This window comes from Grammomys surdaster, unplaced genomic scaffold (genome assembly GCF_004785775.1).
Source record: "Grammomys surdaster isolate TR1022 unplaced genomic scaffold, NIH_TR_1.0 273, whole genome shotgun sequence".
NCBI classification, from domain to species: domain Eukaryota; kingdom Metazoa; phylum Chordata; class Mammalia; order Rodentia; family Muridae; genus Grammomys; species Grammomys surdaster.
The window spans coordinates 763,688-780,121 of NW_021604714.1; the positions used below are offsets into that span (position 1 = coordinate 763,688).

Below are 16,434 nucleotides of genomic sequence, written 5' to 3' on the forward strand. Positions count from 1 at the left end.
ATTAATATTAATATACAAGTATTAATATATGTGTATTTAATATATCAGCATTAACATATGAGTAATATGGTTCTATTAATAGCCGAGTAGTAATTTACGAGTATTAATTAATACCATGAACATTCTGTAAGCTAGAGATTAGAGGGAGGAACTATTAGCCATCTGGGACTTGAGCCATGTTTTGAAGGATGGAAAGTGAGCCGGTCAGAGGAGAGAGAGGAACTGGGCACTGGCCCTGCAAAGAGAGAAGGCCAAGGGATTGTGGGTACAGCTAGATATAGGGAAGCCTCTATCCAAGGCTTCAGAACGTGGGAGGAGCCACGTGTAATGCACTTATAACCCTGATGAGGGAGAGAATGGGGAGTTTGCAGCCGGCCTAGGCAACACCATAATGTCTTTTCTAAGGTAGGAGGCAGGACACAGGGAGATAGACAGTACAACTGTGAGACCTGTGAACACGTGTTTGAGACCCTAATTAATCCCTCCATTCATTCCCCAGCCTGGACAAGTTATTAGACGCCTCCTGCCCATCTTCCCAATAAAGGCAATCTATCTAGTACCTATGTCAAAGGTCTCTCAAAAACAAGAATACTGTGATAAAAGTATTGCTATGAAAGTTACTAATTGGCCACTACTTATCAAAATAAAACCATTATCACTAAAGATGAAAATGGATTGGAATTCAATTATAGAAGGACATGCACTTCAGGCTAAGCGGGAATTGCATTAAATTTTACAGGTAGTAGCAAGCCAAAGTTTTGTGGGGGAAAATGAGAAAGTCAGGTTCAATGGGTTCATTTACTTACTTAGATCTGTGGTGCTAGAGATGGAACCCAGGGCCACGTCCGTGGCAAGTAATGTCAAGGAATCTACCCCAGGACCAGCACTGAAGTTTAAACAATCTGTGGGAAGCCATGAAATGGACTAATTACAGAGGAAAACCGGAGGTTGGGACCTGCGTGGTACAAGTCCAGCTGCAGGATGAGAACAAGAGGAGGTGCTGGTATGCGGAGACGCAGGACTCATTCACAGATCTAACCAGGGCGGTCAGTGGGAAGGGCAGCAAATCACCATGTGGACACATGACAGACCCAAGTTACAACTTAGCTTATGAGCCTTTAGCATGGAAAGTGAGCTGAGGACTCTGTGTAATCCAGATTAAGAAAAGATGGTCTCGTCTGAGGGATTCCCAAACCTGGGAACAGTTAAAAAAGAAAACAGAGGCTGTTGACATTACACTGTCTTCTAGTACAAACAAGACCACTTCAGCTCTGCCAGTCCAGATATACCTGCCACAGCCTGTGATCCAGCCTTGTTTATTCTAAGCTGTAAGATCAATCCATTCAACTTGTTCTCCACAGAGCCCTAAACATCTGCAGGGAAATTCGGTGGTGCTTTTAGAATACTTTTTAAGGGGCTGGAGAGATGGTTCAGAAAGATGACTGCTCTTTCAGAGGACCCTGGTTCAATTCCCAGCACCCACAGGGCAGCTCACAACTGTCTGTAACTCCAAGAATACTTTTTAAACTCTGTGAGCATAGTTGTGCAGCCAGGACCTCCGGGGGACGCAGAACACTACCAGAGTCCCAGACTCCTTCAGTCATAGAAACCGTCTCTGAACCCTCACAGGGTAACCAACCTCCTAAGTTCTGACTCACTGACTAGTTTGCCACCTTTGAAGCTGATGTCAATGAGACTGTAGAATATTGGTGTGTGGTTCCCTTCACCCAACAGTATGTTCCTAAGATGACAAATTTTCTTACACAAAGCTGCAGTTTACTCATTCAGACCCACTATCCAATATTCTTGGGCATTTATTTCACAACTTATTTACACAGGCTACTATTGATCGCCACATGGAAAATTCCTCTGTGGCCTTTCATTTGGCATGAACACTTTTGTGCATCTGCTCTGGTGACGGTATGCACACAATTCTGTTGTGCGTAACTCTGCCGTGGAACTGGAATCCGCGGAGAAACTGCTGTATCGCAGGGCACGCATGTGCTTAGTTTACGTCAGCCGCTAAAAAGCTTTTAAGGGAGAAATATGCCAAGGCCTTTGTAGTTAACATGTGAATTAGAGTAATGACTGAGGAGACGGTGCTAACTCCCTTCAGCAGCCTAGTGGGTAGAGCGGAGGGCTGTGGAAGGTGTAACTTCAGAGCTGCTTTCAGTAGGAGGAGGATATTGCCATGGGAGAGCTTGCTCACCCGGTCCTCGGAGGCTGTTCAATTTTAGGGAATTTTCAGCAGCTTCCTAGCATGTTCATGCATGCACGTATGCATGCGTGTGTGCACACACAAACACACATACCCTTAATGATAGGACATAAAAAAGGGGAAAAGTAGGGAACCTGAATGAAGTGTGGACTTTAGTGCTGAAAGACCAGGATTGGTCCATTAACTACAGTACATGAGCATGACAGGATAAAAAGATAAGAAAAAGAAAACTAGAGGGAAAGAAAGCATATAAGAATTGAGAAATATAGAGGAATTTAGATTTGTCCAAAAACCTAAAACTGTGCTGGAAAAAAATGAATTTTAAATGTTCACTTGAAATGTAATCTACACATTGTAATGTACTTGCAGAACTTCTTTCAGGATACACTTTAAAATCTTTAGATACGTACATTCATGTGCATTCACATACATGCATACACACTTTCTATCTATAAACGTAGACACATGGACAAACAAGGGATGCATCCTACCTATGCAAATGTTGGGATCTGTACCTTATGGATAAACCTTTCTTTTCCATTCTATCTCTTCTAACCTTTTTGACTTTACACTAGAGGCATTTGATAATTCATCAAGAAGCAATCTTCTAATAATCTTTAAACAATAAGAAATCAAACCTCCAAGCGAAACTAGCATTCCAAAAGCCACATTAGTGGCTTAAAGTCATTGAGTCCTTGTTTACACTATGGGGGGTGGGGAAGGAAGTAGACAGGCTTTCAGTTGCTAGAGAAATGAGCTACTAACACGATAGATGACATAGGAAAAGGAACCTGGGCCAAAGGACAGAGACCCGGCCTCGTTCAGCCCTACATCTTGGGACCACTCGACAATCCTTGACCACCTCTAGCCCTCAGGACTCATGATTTCAAGTCTATGAGCAACTATGGTGTCTTTCTATGAGCCAAGATGTCCTTCATTCTCACTGCCTGCCTGTGCAATTATCCTAAAGCTTTTCTCTCCATTCTACAAATCATTGAAAGAATCTAAAACAGGACATATATCCACTGAATGAACACCTATGCCTAAACACACACACATACACATGCACACACACAGACACACATGTATATACACCCATATGCTCATACACACACATGCACACATAGACGCACATACACATAGACACACACACACGAGCACACACAGAGATATATGTACACACAACCACATGCTAATACACACACATACACACACACAAGGGGGGATGAAGAATGAAAGGAAAGATAAAGTTAGATGCCACATTTTCATTTATTTAACCTTGCATTGGAAACCACACCACTACATAGGCTTAGTCTGAAAAGTGCTTGCCAGGTACACAAAGCCCCGGGTTCTGTCCTTGGCACTACAGAATCCAGGTGTGATGTCTCACACTTGCAACTCTAGAACTAGAAGCAGGAGGATCAAAAGTTCAAGGTCACCCTCAGCTAGGTAGTGTTCAAAGCCAGCCTGAACTACATGAGACCTTTTCTCAAAGTACCAGCCTCAACAGCTACAGCACCCATACAACTGCACGGACTGCAGACACTTACTTTAACATCTCTGGGCTTTCTTGGTTTGCTCCCTAGGAGCTTCAAAATCAGTTGGGGTTCTAGCAATTTTATGTGTTTAAAGTTTGGTTTTCCTACAGTGAGAGTTAACAAGCTTCTTATTAAAAAGCCAAATAATAAGTATTTTAAGCTTTATGGGATCACATAGTCTCTGTGGTAACAATTCAACAATTCAACTCTATTGTTAGACAAGAATAGATAGATAGATAGATAGATAGATAGATAGATAGATAGGAAAATGAATGGATCTGTGTTTAGATAAAACTTTATTTATAAAAATACGCAGCTGCAGGCTATGGTTTACCAGAGTCACAGTGGAGCAGGAAAAACAGTTGGAAAGACAGATTTTTGTAAAACTACATCACAAGTTCACACTAAGACAACTGTTTTGTTTGCAGGGAGAAAATGCTCACGAATCAGGTTTTTCACATACCTGTGAATGCTCAAGTTTTCCCCTGCATGAACAGGTCACATCACCAATACCTAAAGATAGAGCAGGAAAACACTCTCCCTTACATGGTTGTCAAGACAAAACTGGGGATGTGTTAATTTACATAGGCAAAATTTACAAGACGACCTGCAAAAGTAAGATACCAGGTTTCAGCAAATTTCAGCAGTAAACACAGAAACTCAAATCTGATCATTCCTTCTACATATTAAGCAAGTAATTAAGATAAATGCCAAGGTCACTGGCTTTCTTGGAAGAGTTATTGTGTTTTTACTCAACCTAGTTGCTTTAAACCTGTCAGCTCCTGGTCACCCATAAACTACTAAATCTGCAGATAGCCAGAGTCATTACTATTTGACCTGACAGTTCTGATGCATTTGGGGATGCCACAGAGGGAATGAATGGGGCAAGTTAATTCTACCTTCCTTAGGGTCTATCCTGGCAAAAATGTCCCATTCTGTAGCAGTCACCTCACTAAGGTCAGCCCCCATGGTGGCTAGCAGGTGTACAGTAGCAGGCTGGAGCAGAGCTGGCCCACAAAGATCAAGCAAGTGCCTTTTGAAAACCTGATCTTAAGAAGTTTTCTCTACATGGCTTTGCCAAGTCAGCAAAGGCCACGTCAAATAGTAAAGAAGGCACTTACTTGACTCCCACAGGCCAGCTCCACGCTCTAGCAGCTAAGATGTCACTGGCACAGAAGGTGGAGAGTGAGGTGGGGATCCTGCCAGCCACTGAGGAATGGTCATGAAAGAAAGACCTAAGGAACAGAGAAAAGTAAGGTCAACGTCAAAGGTGAAGGCCCTGAGCCTGCCAGCACGGCTGTTTCAGCCTGCAATGCTCGGAGGCTCCAAAGACCTCCTGAGAGCAGCACTCTTGGAAGAGCTCCAGACCGACTGGGAGAAACCTTTCAGTGAAACAAAGTATTAATTCATCAATTGCCACCTGGAAAACTCACAGAGATGGAAGAAACGTGGCTCTGAAGCAACAACCCTCAAGCGAATATTTTCAGAAACACTTACGGAAGACCAGCAATTTTTTTCCACTTTATCTCCCTGCTTCAGAATATAAAGACAAACAGAGCTCTAACAAACAACGGAGACATAACTGTTTCTAATGAAAGTGGGTCTGAACGACAGAGCAGTGGAGCTTAGCCTTAGCACTCTGAAATCTTCGTACACTTCAAAACACGACAGGAGCGAGGGCTTGGCAGTTAAGAGCAACCCAAGATGCTCTTCTAGAGACCTGGGTTCACTTCTTGGTGTTCACACAGAGGTTTAAAGCCATATGAAACCAGCAGACAGAACACCCATATGTATCAAATAAATAGACAAACAAAAAAGTTTTTAAAAACAGATGCAATCCATTGGCCTAACCACAAAACTCTCTGGAACAGGGGTTTGCCCTTGACTGTGACTGTGGATTACTTAAATGCAAGAACAGTAATAAAAAGCATCTGTGCATATCAGGATCCCCCTGTCACACATAACTATACCTGGGTTCATTAAAATGTGTGCTTTTCTGAAACGTGGCAACAATGAAAAACCTCTCAACTGTCAGTCACTCTCCTTCCAACTACTCATCCCTGAAAATAAAAGACAGGTAGATGGGCAGGCGGGCAGGCAGACAGACAGACAGACAGACAGACCTCTTCCTTTACAATCCATTCAGCACTCATTCTCAGACCCTGGAAGAAGCACACAGGCAACTGGGCTCAATCATTCCTGAGCCTCTGGAACTGGCAAGTTCCTCAAAAGGCAAATATAATTTTGTTTTCATTCTAAATTAGTTATTTGTCAAACAAATGTTCTTAACGTGGCCCCTCTTTGTTTTTCAACATATTTATTTATTTAGTGAGAATCTTGAATAAGTACTGAATTTATATCACTTCCACCCCTCCCGACCCTTAATTCTTTTTTTTTCTTTTTCTTTCTTTTTTTTTCTTTTTTTTCGAGACAGGGTTTCTCTGTGTAGCCCTGGCTGTCCTGGAACTCCCTCTGTAGACCAGGCTGGCCTCGAACTCAGAAATCTACCTGCCTCTGCCTCCCAAGCGCTGGAATTTAAAGGCGTGCGCCACCACCGCCCGGACCGACCATTAATTCTAAGATGCATTAAAATTGCTCACTCTTTTTAGCAGACAATCTGATGGCTCAAACTGCCCAGGTCCCAATCAGTTTAATTACAATTGGCTACTCATTGTTAATAGCACTCCTGGCCAGACTACAGCTTGAGTGCCTAAGTAGCAATTTCTCCTTGATTTTGGCTGCACTCCCCTTGCCTTACGACCACCCCTGGAAAGCATCCCGCTTGCTCCAGCTCCCCTTGCTGGCTCAGCATCTCTGGTTAATGTGCTGCAGAGCAAATCATTTGGCGGGGCGACCCGAATGAAGCTCTGCACTGTAGTTTCTGTAAAAGAAATGCTCAAATCCGTTAGCCTGGATTTTGAAAATGTAAGACAAAAGCATGAGACTGAGAAGATAAAAATGTACCCAAGACTGTTCCTTAAAACAAGGCCTATAACCCAGATTCAAATCCCAGCTCCCATATGGTAATGCACAACCATCTGGAACTGGACCTCTGTGGGCACTGGGCACACGTGCGGTGCCCATACAGACAATACCCAGAAAATCAAATATAAATAAACAATCAAATTTTAAAAAACAAGGATTATAAAGTAAGAATCCACATGGTCTAATATCTAAGACTGAGTATTAAAACAAATATTTAGTTGACTTCAACTATCTCAAAAAAAAGTCCTTCTTGTCCTTTTTAGAACTTGAGTTTCCTCGGCTTGCTCTGGAAAGCTATGTCACGACTTAACAACATGGGTTTGTTTTGTCTTTTTGCTTTTTTTTTTTTTTACCATAAAAGGCATTATATCCTTTTACAAAATAAAGCCGCATCGACGTACTGCAGAGCATCCCAAACATGGAGAAACAAGTTGATGCCAACAGGTTTCATGCCACAAACTGTCTGCCCTGGGGAAAATCCTCGTATTTCAGTGGAGTAAAGCAAGCTCTCCTGCAGCAGCCCGGTCCCCCGTGAGCTTGCTGTTAGAGCAGATGCTATTCTGCACCTTGCACGAGCCATGTTCGTCTGTGTGATGAGACATTACTCCTCTCCGCCTTCTCTGGGGGAAGTACAAAGGGCTTTCCCGGGAAGATGACAAACGAGGACATTGCACACCAAAAAAGGAGATTAGCTTTTCTGAAAGGCAAAAGAGTGAGCATTCCTAGTCTAACTTTAAAAATGGCATCATAGATTCCTGCCCCTCACAATTGTCAGTGAAAAAATACTCAGCTGGGAAATGATCATTTTATATGGATCAGACACAGAAATGCCACAGAGCATTTAAAACTGAGTGGAGTCAGGGCTGGATTGATGGCGCTGGCTAATCTTCCAGAAGACCTGGATTTGATTCCCAGCACCACATGGTAGCACAAAACTGTCTGTTCCAAAAGACCTGATGCTTTCTTCTGAGGTCCACAAATACCAGGCATGCACACAATACACAGACATACATGCATACAAAATACTCATACACATAAAATAAATGAATAGTAAAATAAAAATGAACTAGATAATGTATCAACTAAACAAAGTTTTACTTCGAATTACTTTTTATTTGGAGGAGTGCAGGTAGAGGTCAAAGGGCAACCTGCAGGAACTGGTTCTCTCCGTCCTCCAAGTGGGTTCTGTGGATTGAAGTCAGGTGATCACGATTGGTGGCAAGCACCCTTACCTACTGAGTCATCGTGCTGACCCCCAACTAAAGATTTTTCAAGTGTTATGCAAAGAGAATAAACTAGAGAAAGACACAGAGTATAAAACCACCTTTTTAAAAAATGGCTTTATTTAACTATTTCTAAATAGTTTTAAAGCATGTTTATAAGGCCGCACAGGGATTGAACATACACACATGCAGGGCACAGGATAGCCATGCACTGGGCGGGAAACACCAGATCCCAGAGAGTGTTACTCTGGGAAAGAGGACAGGAAACAGGACAGAGAAGTTCCTAGGGGGATCCACTGAGCATGATGTAATCTCCTTATGACCCACCCTCTAGAAAACTCCCATGACAGAAGGTCTTTCCTAGGGAGATCCTTGGTGAGCTAGCCGGTCAGTACTTCCTGTTTCACCTATGATTTGCCTGGTGCTGGCTGTGATGTGACCTCTGCTCATAGCTGAGGGCCTCAGCCCATGGCTGCTTTTCATCTTACCAGAATACTCATTTTCAGCAAGACATAAAACACTATTATAGTTCCTGCTCCTTCTCCTTCTTTGCTGCTCCAGCTCCAGAAGTCATTAAAAAAGAAAGTCATTACACATTTCAAGCTCACCCAACTTTGTGGTATTTGGCCATGCTAAGAATTATAATTCATTCTGAATCACAGACCAAGGCAGAATGAGCTATTAAAATTAAAGAAAGCACTGAGTAGAGTTCAGCTCTCCATTAAATAAATCAATATTCCAAAATTCTGTAACGTGTTACACTAACATCCTGCCGTACTACCCCAACCGTACTTAGAAACCATTTTGTTCTAAGGTCAGAGCTACAGATTTGAAAAATTATTTAAGATTTTACTTTCTTGGGGATTTAAAGATAAAATAAAAACACCAGGTAGGTGAATATATACACTGGCTTTTTTTTTAAATTAACAATAGCTTCTGACCAGAAAATTCCTTTTTATATAGAAGCCTCTGTCATCTGCACTTACAGATTAGTGAGGGAGAAGGAAGAGGAGGAAGAGGAGGAGCAAGAGGAGGAGGAACAGGAGGAACAGAGGAAGAGAAGGAAAGGGAGGAGGAGGAGGGGAAGAATGAAAAAGAGGAGGAGGGACAAGGAACAAGAAGAACAGGAGGAAGAGCCAGAGGAGGAGAAGGAGGAAGAAAAGGAAGAAGAAGAGGAGGAAGAGGAGGAAGAGGAGGAGGGAGGAGGAGGGAGAGGAAGAAAAGAAGAGGAGGAGGAGGAGAAAGAAAGAAGAAGAGGAAGAGGAGGAGGAGGAAGAGGAGGAGGAGGAGGGAGAGGAAGAAGAGAACTCTTCATTAATTTTAGTATCATTAGGTTTTTACTGTTCCACTGTGTTCAAACTATCTTTAAATATACTTCTTTCAAGTATCCTAATATCTGTATTCTGTTTTAAAATGAAAAGTGAGTTTTTACCACAGTTGGCCACCTGCCACAGCCTGATTCATGGCAGCTAGCAGGGTCCTGGCAGGGCAAAGATGAAGCTATGATGGGGGCAGATTGGAGATTCTGAAGGTTAACTCCCAAACAAATACCTGCAAAAACTCTACCACCTTTGGAATGCATGTCGGGAAGGAAGGTGGGGCTGGCAGAACCTCTTCAATCCATTCCCTCCCATCTTCTGCAGAACCCAGCACTGCCCGGCTCCTACCACCACAGGCTAGGCAGCAGTTTCTTTTCTGTGTGGTGTCGGGGATAGAACTTAAGGTCTCACAAATGCTACGCAAACACCCTACCTACCTCGCAGCCCTACTTGCTCTCCACCAAGCAGATGTAGAACTTCTTCTAGACAGCTAGGACTGCTACACCACCTTTACACAGCCCCTGTTTCAGCACAATGCAGACTCCTTCAAGATTCACTGTTGCATGACTCGAAGTCATTCCATCCCTGTAATGTCCTGGCAGAGAACGAGGTGATCTACAGCTACATCTACCCCAGAGCTAAAGGATCTAGACAATGGTCTCTGGGATTGTTTAACTCACTGACTCTCATCCATCCAAAAGTGACTGAATATCTAGGCTCTTGACACTGTGATCTGGCTCTGTCCATGGAACTGGAAGACTTTATGGGCTTCTAGTTGCCCACCAATGTTATGCCTGCCATTAATACATGAATATCAGGAACAGCTAGCCACTTACTAAGGTCTTCCTGCTACACTTTCAGCTAATGTAACTACAAAGGAAAAGAGAAACATTGTGTTTCAGGCTCCCGTACCTGGATGCTATTTAGAATTGATTCACTAGTACAATCCTATCACTTCACACCAACTTTGCTGCTTGTACCTTCTCCCAGCTCTCCAATCCATGGCTCCCCAATACATCTGCCCCTCCTCTGCTGTTCTCTCAATGGGGTGGATCAAAAGGAAGAGGAGGAGGAGGAAGAGGAAGTTGACGGCAACCACAAAAGAGAATGATGAAACTACAGCCATAAATGACTCCCTAAGGGGGGGTGAATACAAGGTAAATCGTTGACCAAGATATCAGACGAAACTATGGAAACTGTCCTGATGAGGGATTAGAGGGCCGCTTGTCTTACCCCAACCTCTTGACCTCATGTGAAGATGAAACATGGATGTTCAACTGAAATGAAGCCACACAATGAAACAAAAGTTACTTGTAAGTGTTATAAAAATAAAGATGGCTCAGCAGCTAGGGGTGTGCACTGCATATTAATCTTGCACAGGCCCGGAGCTAGGTTCCTGGCACCCACATCAGAAGGCTCACAACCACCTCTAAGTCCAGCTCTACAGGGCCTGACACCTCTTTTGGCCTCTATGGACACCCATATACATGTGGCATACATTTCCATAGACACACACATACATAGGGACAGAGAGAGAGAGAGAGAGAGAGAGAGAGAGAGAGAAATCTTTTACAGCTAGATACCATGGCACCTTAATCCTAGTGTGTGTACCCATCACAAACACATACATGCATGCACAGACAAGCACACACAAATAATAAACAAAAGACACTCTTAAGAAGCACTAGATTGAGTATACTTAGGTAATTGACCAAAAAAACAAAACAAAAAAAAACAACAACAAAAGCCTATCAAAACCTTAAGACCAAAGAGATTAAATAAATGTTTTGCTCAAGTTCATGGAAAAAACGAAGAGAACTCACACTACTGGTTGTTTTTTTAATTAATCACTTTATTCGTTTACATTTCAAGTGATATCCCCCTTCTTGGTTTCCCCTCTGCAAACCCCCACCCTGCCCCATTCCTCCTCCCCAGTGGAAGAGCTATGGGAAGGACTGAAGGAGCTGAAGGGATTGCAACCCCATAGGAAGAACAACAGTATCAACTAACTAGACCACGCAGAGCTCCCAGAGACTAAACCACCAACCACAGAGTGCACATGGAGGGAGCCATGGCTCCAACTACTGGCTATTATGCCACATGGAAGTTTTCATTACACTCAAATATAAACACAGTTAGCTCCTCCTCATTTAAGCATCTCAGAAAACTTAACGACATCCTGACAGTACAGCTATCCTTCCTCTGGAGATTTCAAGTTCACCGATAGCATCACAAGCTCCTCCTCTTCTGTAGAGACATCCCAATGCCTCTGAAAGACTGTCACAGTTACCAAAGAAACAGATGCCCACATCTGTATTACAATCCCTAGAAGACCAGAGAGCTGTGTTTTCTAAATGAACAGCTCCAGATATTTTTTTTTTCATTTTACTCTTTTACCCTGAAGCAATGAGGGGAGTAGAAGAACCAGAAATCACCAGTATTTATGTTTCTAGTGTAGAAAGGAAGATGGGTAAATTTTTAATCAGAAAAAAAACAACAACAACAACCCTCGAGGTTAGGAATGCCTACTGAAGGAGAAATGGCATTCTACTGCACAGAGAGATCTGACAACCATGTGCTGGCTTTGTAAGTTCTCCCAACGTGAAAATAATGCTTAAGGAGAGGGGTATGTTTATTTATTTGAGCATCACGCTGTGTGCACACAAACCAAAACATCCCATAACAGTTACCCATAAACAGATAGGTATAGTTTTTATTTGCCAATTCAAGAAAAAAAAAATTTAAAGGGAAAGAAAAAAAAAGACAAGACCATTATTATACCACGTCCAATAATCCCTTAAGGGAATCGAAACTTTGGCCATTAAAGAGCGCTCTATCAACACATACAAGACAAAACGGAAAGCTAAGAAGAACTAAGTCCAGGGAAATTACTCTAAAGTCCTCCGCTGATGAGCACAGTACAAAGGGCTACTGCACAAAGCTATGGGGAAGCAGAGCACACAGAGCACAGCCTTTGTCCAGAGATCTGTTGAGTGCTCTCCATGCTGTGTGTACCTTCTCATACCGCTGAGAAAATCTAAATTATATGGGGAAGAGGGGGAAGGCAGGTACGTGAGAAGGCAGGCAAGTGACTTGATATAGAAATGTAAAAGTGACTTAATAAAAGCACAACGACACATTTTAATATAAAAATAGAAGCCCAGGAAAGAACGCAAAAGGAGCATATTTAGTAAGAATATAAAAAGGGAACTTTCAAGCATCAAGAAATGATCTTTGTGCCGAAGGAATAAAGTCAGACCTTGACTTAGACTATCCTCAACCTAATGCTGGCTAAGAGTTTGGCAAACAGACATGGCCCATCAATTCTCCTGTGGAGGGTCTCTGTTCCCTACTCTATCCTGTCTCTCCTATCTCTAGCTAGTTCAGCCATCTTTTCCCGAGGCACTGGACTGATTGGCCCTTGATTGCTCTCTACCTCTCTGGTCCCGCCCTCTCTACCTACCTTAACAGCAAAGCCAGCATGACCCATGTAAAAGCATACACTTGATCAAGTGACCTCCCTACTTTATATCTTGAGCAACTCTATTGACAAGCAACAGTTTGATTTTTGTGTTTTTTCACACTGTGGCTTCTTCAATTGCAAAATCAACTTGAAAGAGTCCCCAGTAGTGTCTCTTAAACAGAAAGGAAACCATGCATACCTCATACAAAGTGAAATCCCAGTTCATTAAATATTCTTCAGTTTAACCATACGCAGGCACACACATATACACACGACGGGGCGTTTCTAACGGGGTCCACCATAGTGCTGGCCCACCAAGGCCCACTGCCGTACAGAGTAAACTCGCAGCTCCTTTTCAAGTCTCTTCACACTCACAGTCTGACACACTTGACTCTCACAGAGGCTGGAGCCGGGCTCTCTCGGGATGAGGTACCAAGTGGGCTTTTGCCAGTGTGTGGTCCTAGACAAGGGTTCTCAACTAGGATCCTGGACAAATCACTTAACCAATCAGAGGTAACTCAGTTTCACTATCTGTAAAATGAGTACACACATCTTGAGGTAACTCAAAAGCTGAGAGAGATTTAATATAAAGTACATGGTAAAGCTGATGAATGTTATCCTTGGTATCTCCACCATCGCTCACCTTACCTGATCTTGTCCATACTGTGCTGAAACAAACCCCCTTATACATCTCCATGACCCGAAACACCACCCACGCTTTTCCAGTCCCACATGCATATGTATTGCTTCATGTTTCAGCACAGCGAGGCCACCTCAGGGAAGCCTTCCCACTTCCAACAGGTAGCTCTCAGTGTTTCCACTCAACCCCCACAAGCAAAAAAAAAAAAAAAAAAAAAAAGCCCAGCATTGTGCCCCATGCCTAATCCCAGCACCCACCCAGAGGACAGAGGAAGGCAGACCTCTGTGGGTACAAGGCCTGTTCTACACGGTGAGTTCTAGGACAGCCATGGCCTACATAGAGAGACCCTGTCTCAAAAGAAGAGAAAGAAAAACTACATTTAAAAAGCAGCAGCACAACCCATCACCATGTCCCCTGGCCACACTGTGCACTCTTGTTTGACCCACCAAAGGTACCATCTTTCCTAGCCCAGTGACTTGCAAGGAAAGTCTACACATCATTTCCAAGTAATTCTGGGTAATTTAACCTTTGTAAGTGGAGCATTTTGTCACAGAGTCCACTAGAAAAATGTTACAGAACTATCCGGTATAGAAGCAATGCTCAATAATTACCTCGTTTAGTAGGACTATTTAGCATTCCCAATTAAATTACCAAGATCCCTAGGAAGCAACCCTGACTCAGACCGCAGTCAGCCAGCTAGCGCCTGAAGGAAACATGGGGAAAGATTTAAGGACTGGAGACAGTAGGAAGGACCTTGAGGTCTCTTGGAAAACTACAGCAGATGCTTAGGAAGGGAGAGGCAGGGGGAACGAGCAGGAGACAAAAGGAAGGTGGAATTAGCTTCAGTTCAAAAGTCAAAGTGTTTCCCCCATCCATCGCTAGCACTGAAATAGTCATGGTGCTTAAAGACAAGTAAACCCATCCTCAATGTCCGTACCTACAAAACTGGGGTGATAATGTCACTGGCAGGGTTAACGGTGAAGATTAAAGGACACTGCCAATGCCCTCAGATCCTTCTACACTGCCAGGTCAAGTAGCGCAAGCTAGCCCCTTGGCTCTATTGTTATTTGACAATTTATCAGTCACTTTAATTTTCTCTGCATCAAAGTTTAAAGCAGACATTAACATCTTGAAACACCCTGTAACGTCACTCAGAATAGACAAGAAGCACGACACAGACCTGTCTTGGGAGGCAAGACAACTTAAGGATTTCGGTACCTATTAAAAACGGTCAGGACTGCGAGCTGCTGGCTGTCCGCCTCTGCAACTCCCTGGAGACTGTCACAAGGATTCCGCAAATGATCAGTTAGACAATAAACAGCAGAGAACATGCAAAAACGAAAAACTTCAGTAATGATGCGAGGAAGGCAAACACCACTTCCTTACAGATTAATAAATTTAATATCACCGAAAACAATCATTAGAAAAAGTCATTGCCTTTAAGAGATGGCAAGATGCAATGTCCTTTTATCTAATTACTTCAGAACTGCATCAGACAACGGCTCCCTTTAGCATTCTGTTAGATCCAGTTGATGATATAATTTACCAAGTTATATTTTTATGAATTTTAAGAAATTCAAGCAGCCGGGCAGTGGTGGCGCACGCCTTTAATCCCAGCACTTGGGAGGCAGAGGCAGGCGGATTTCTGAGTTTGAGGCCAGCCTGGTCTACAGAGTGAGTTCCAGGACAGCCAGGGCTATACAGAGAAACCCTGTCTCGAGAAAAAAAAAGAAAAAAGAAAAAAAGAAAAGAAAGAAAGAAAAAGAAAAGAAATTCAAGCCTGTATACAGTTTATGGGCCAATAGCTCACTAAACTTATTAAAATTAATTTGCTTGATGCCAACCTTCGTTTTTACACAGCTGTCTTCACTGCAAGCATTTAACAACGTGCACAGAAATAAATGGTTTGCTTCTCCCCTTTGTTTTCAACCTGCAGGAGACAGCGTTTTAACAGATTCGCTTTTTTGGTTTTTAACTATGAATGTGTATGTATGGGTACACGCATGTGAGCACAGATGCCCACAGAGAAAGCCAGAGGTGCAGGGCTTCCCTGGAACTAGAGTTCCAGGAGGTTGTGAGCTGCCTCACAACCTCCCGGGTGGGTGCTGGGAGCCGAACTCTGGTCCTCTGCCAGGGCAGTAAGTGCTCTTAGTCACTGAGCAACTCGCCAGGCCTGGCAGGTGTTTCTTAAGCATCTGTTGTCAAGCTTGATGTGTATCAGAGAACACTTGTTCAAGGCTGACTCGCACGCTATGCACTTATTCTAAGAATTCAACCCAGTTAACTTTTTTTTCCAACTCACCTTTTAAAACCAGTGTTAACACTTTAGAGCAAAGTACACAACCATGTAATTTAGAAGGAGAAGAACTGGACGGGGGAATGGAGAAAGTAACAGGCCTTCTCAGCTCTGCATCACGGATACCGTGAAAATCCATCCCATCACTCTTATGCGCCTGCGTCCTCCAAGGCAGAGGTTCTTCACCTTCCTAACGCAGTGACCCCTTAATACAGTTCCTCATGCCCTGCTGACCCCCAACCATAACATCACTTTGTTGCTACCTCATAACTGTAGTTTTGCTACTGTTACGAATGTAAGTATCTGTGTTTTCCGATGGTCTCAGAAGACCGTGTGAAAAGGCTATTCAATGCCCCACCCAGGGGTCATGACCCACAGGCTGAGACCCACTGTTCTAAGGAGTTCTGAGTTCTGTTCTAGAACTACTTGTATACAATAGTTATCATTTTCCTAATAACATAGTCTAGGAGTTTTAATGTGTCCATGAGCCCTGGTTTAGCGTTAATTGGACCAATTAAGAGAAAAGGTTCCAAAGCTGAGCAGATATTCTAAAGTATTAAAATATAATCTTGACCTTAATCCCAGCGGATAGTCACATAATGGCATCATATTGTAGAAGACCTAACAGAAGGTATGTGCAGCTCCAAAATAAAATAAAAAAGGTTGGCTGACAATTTATTGTCTTTGACTATGTCATTCTTCTTCTTCTTTTTTTTTTTTTTTTTTTTTTTTTTTTTTTTTTCAAGACAGGG

General features: G+C 42.9%; 1 protein-coding gene across 1 annotated transcript in view; it reads right to left on the reverse strand.

The window, feature by feature from the left end:
• The window catches only part of Mcu (mitochondrial calcium uniporter), a 165,947-nt gene that overhangs the window by 144,674 nt on the left and 4,839 nt on the right, over positions 1-16,434 (reverse strand). The gene's annotated exons all lie outside the window — the stretch shown is intronic.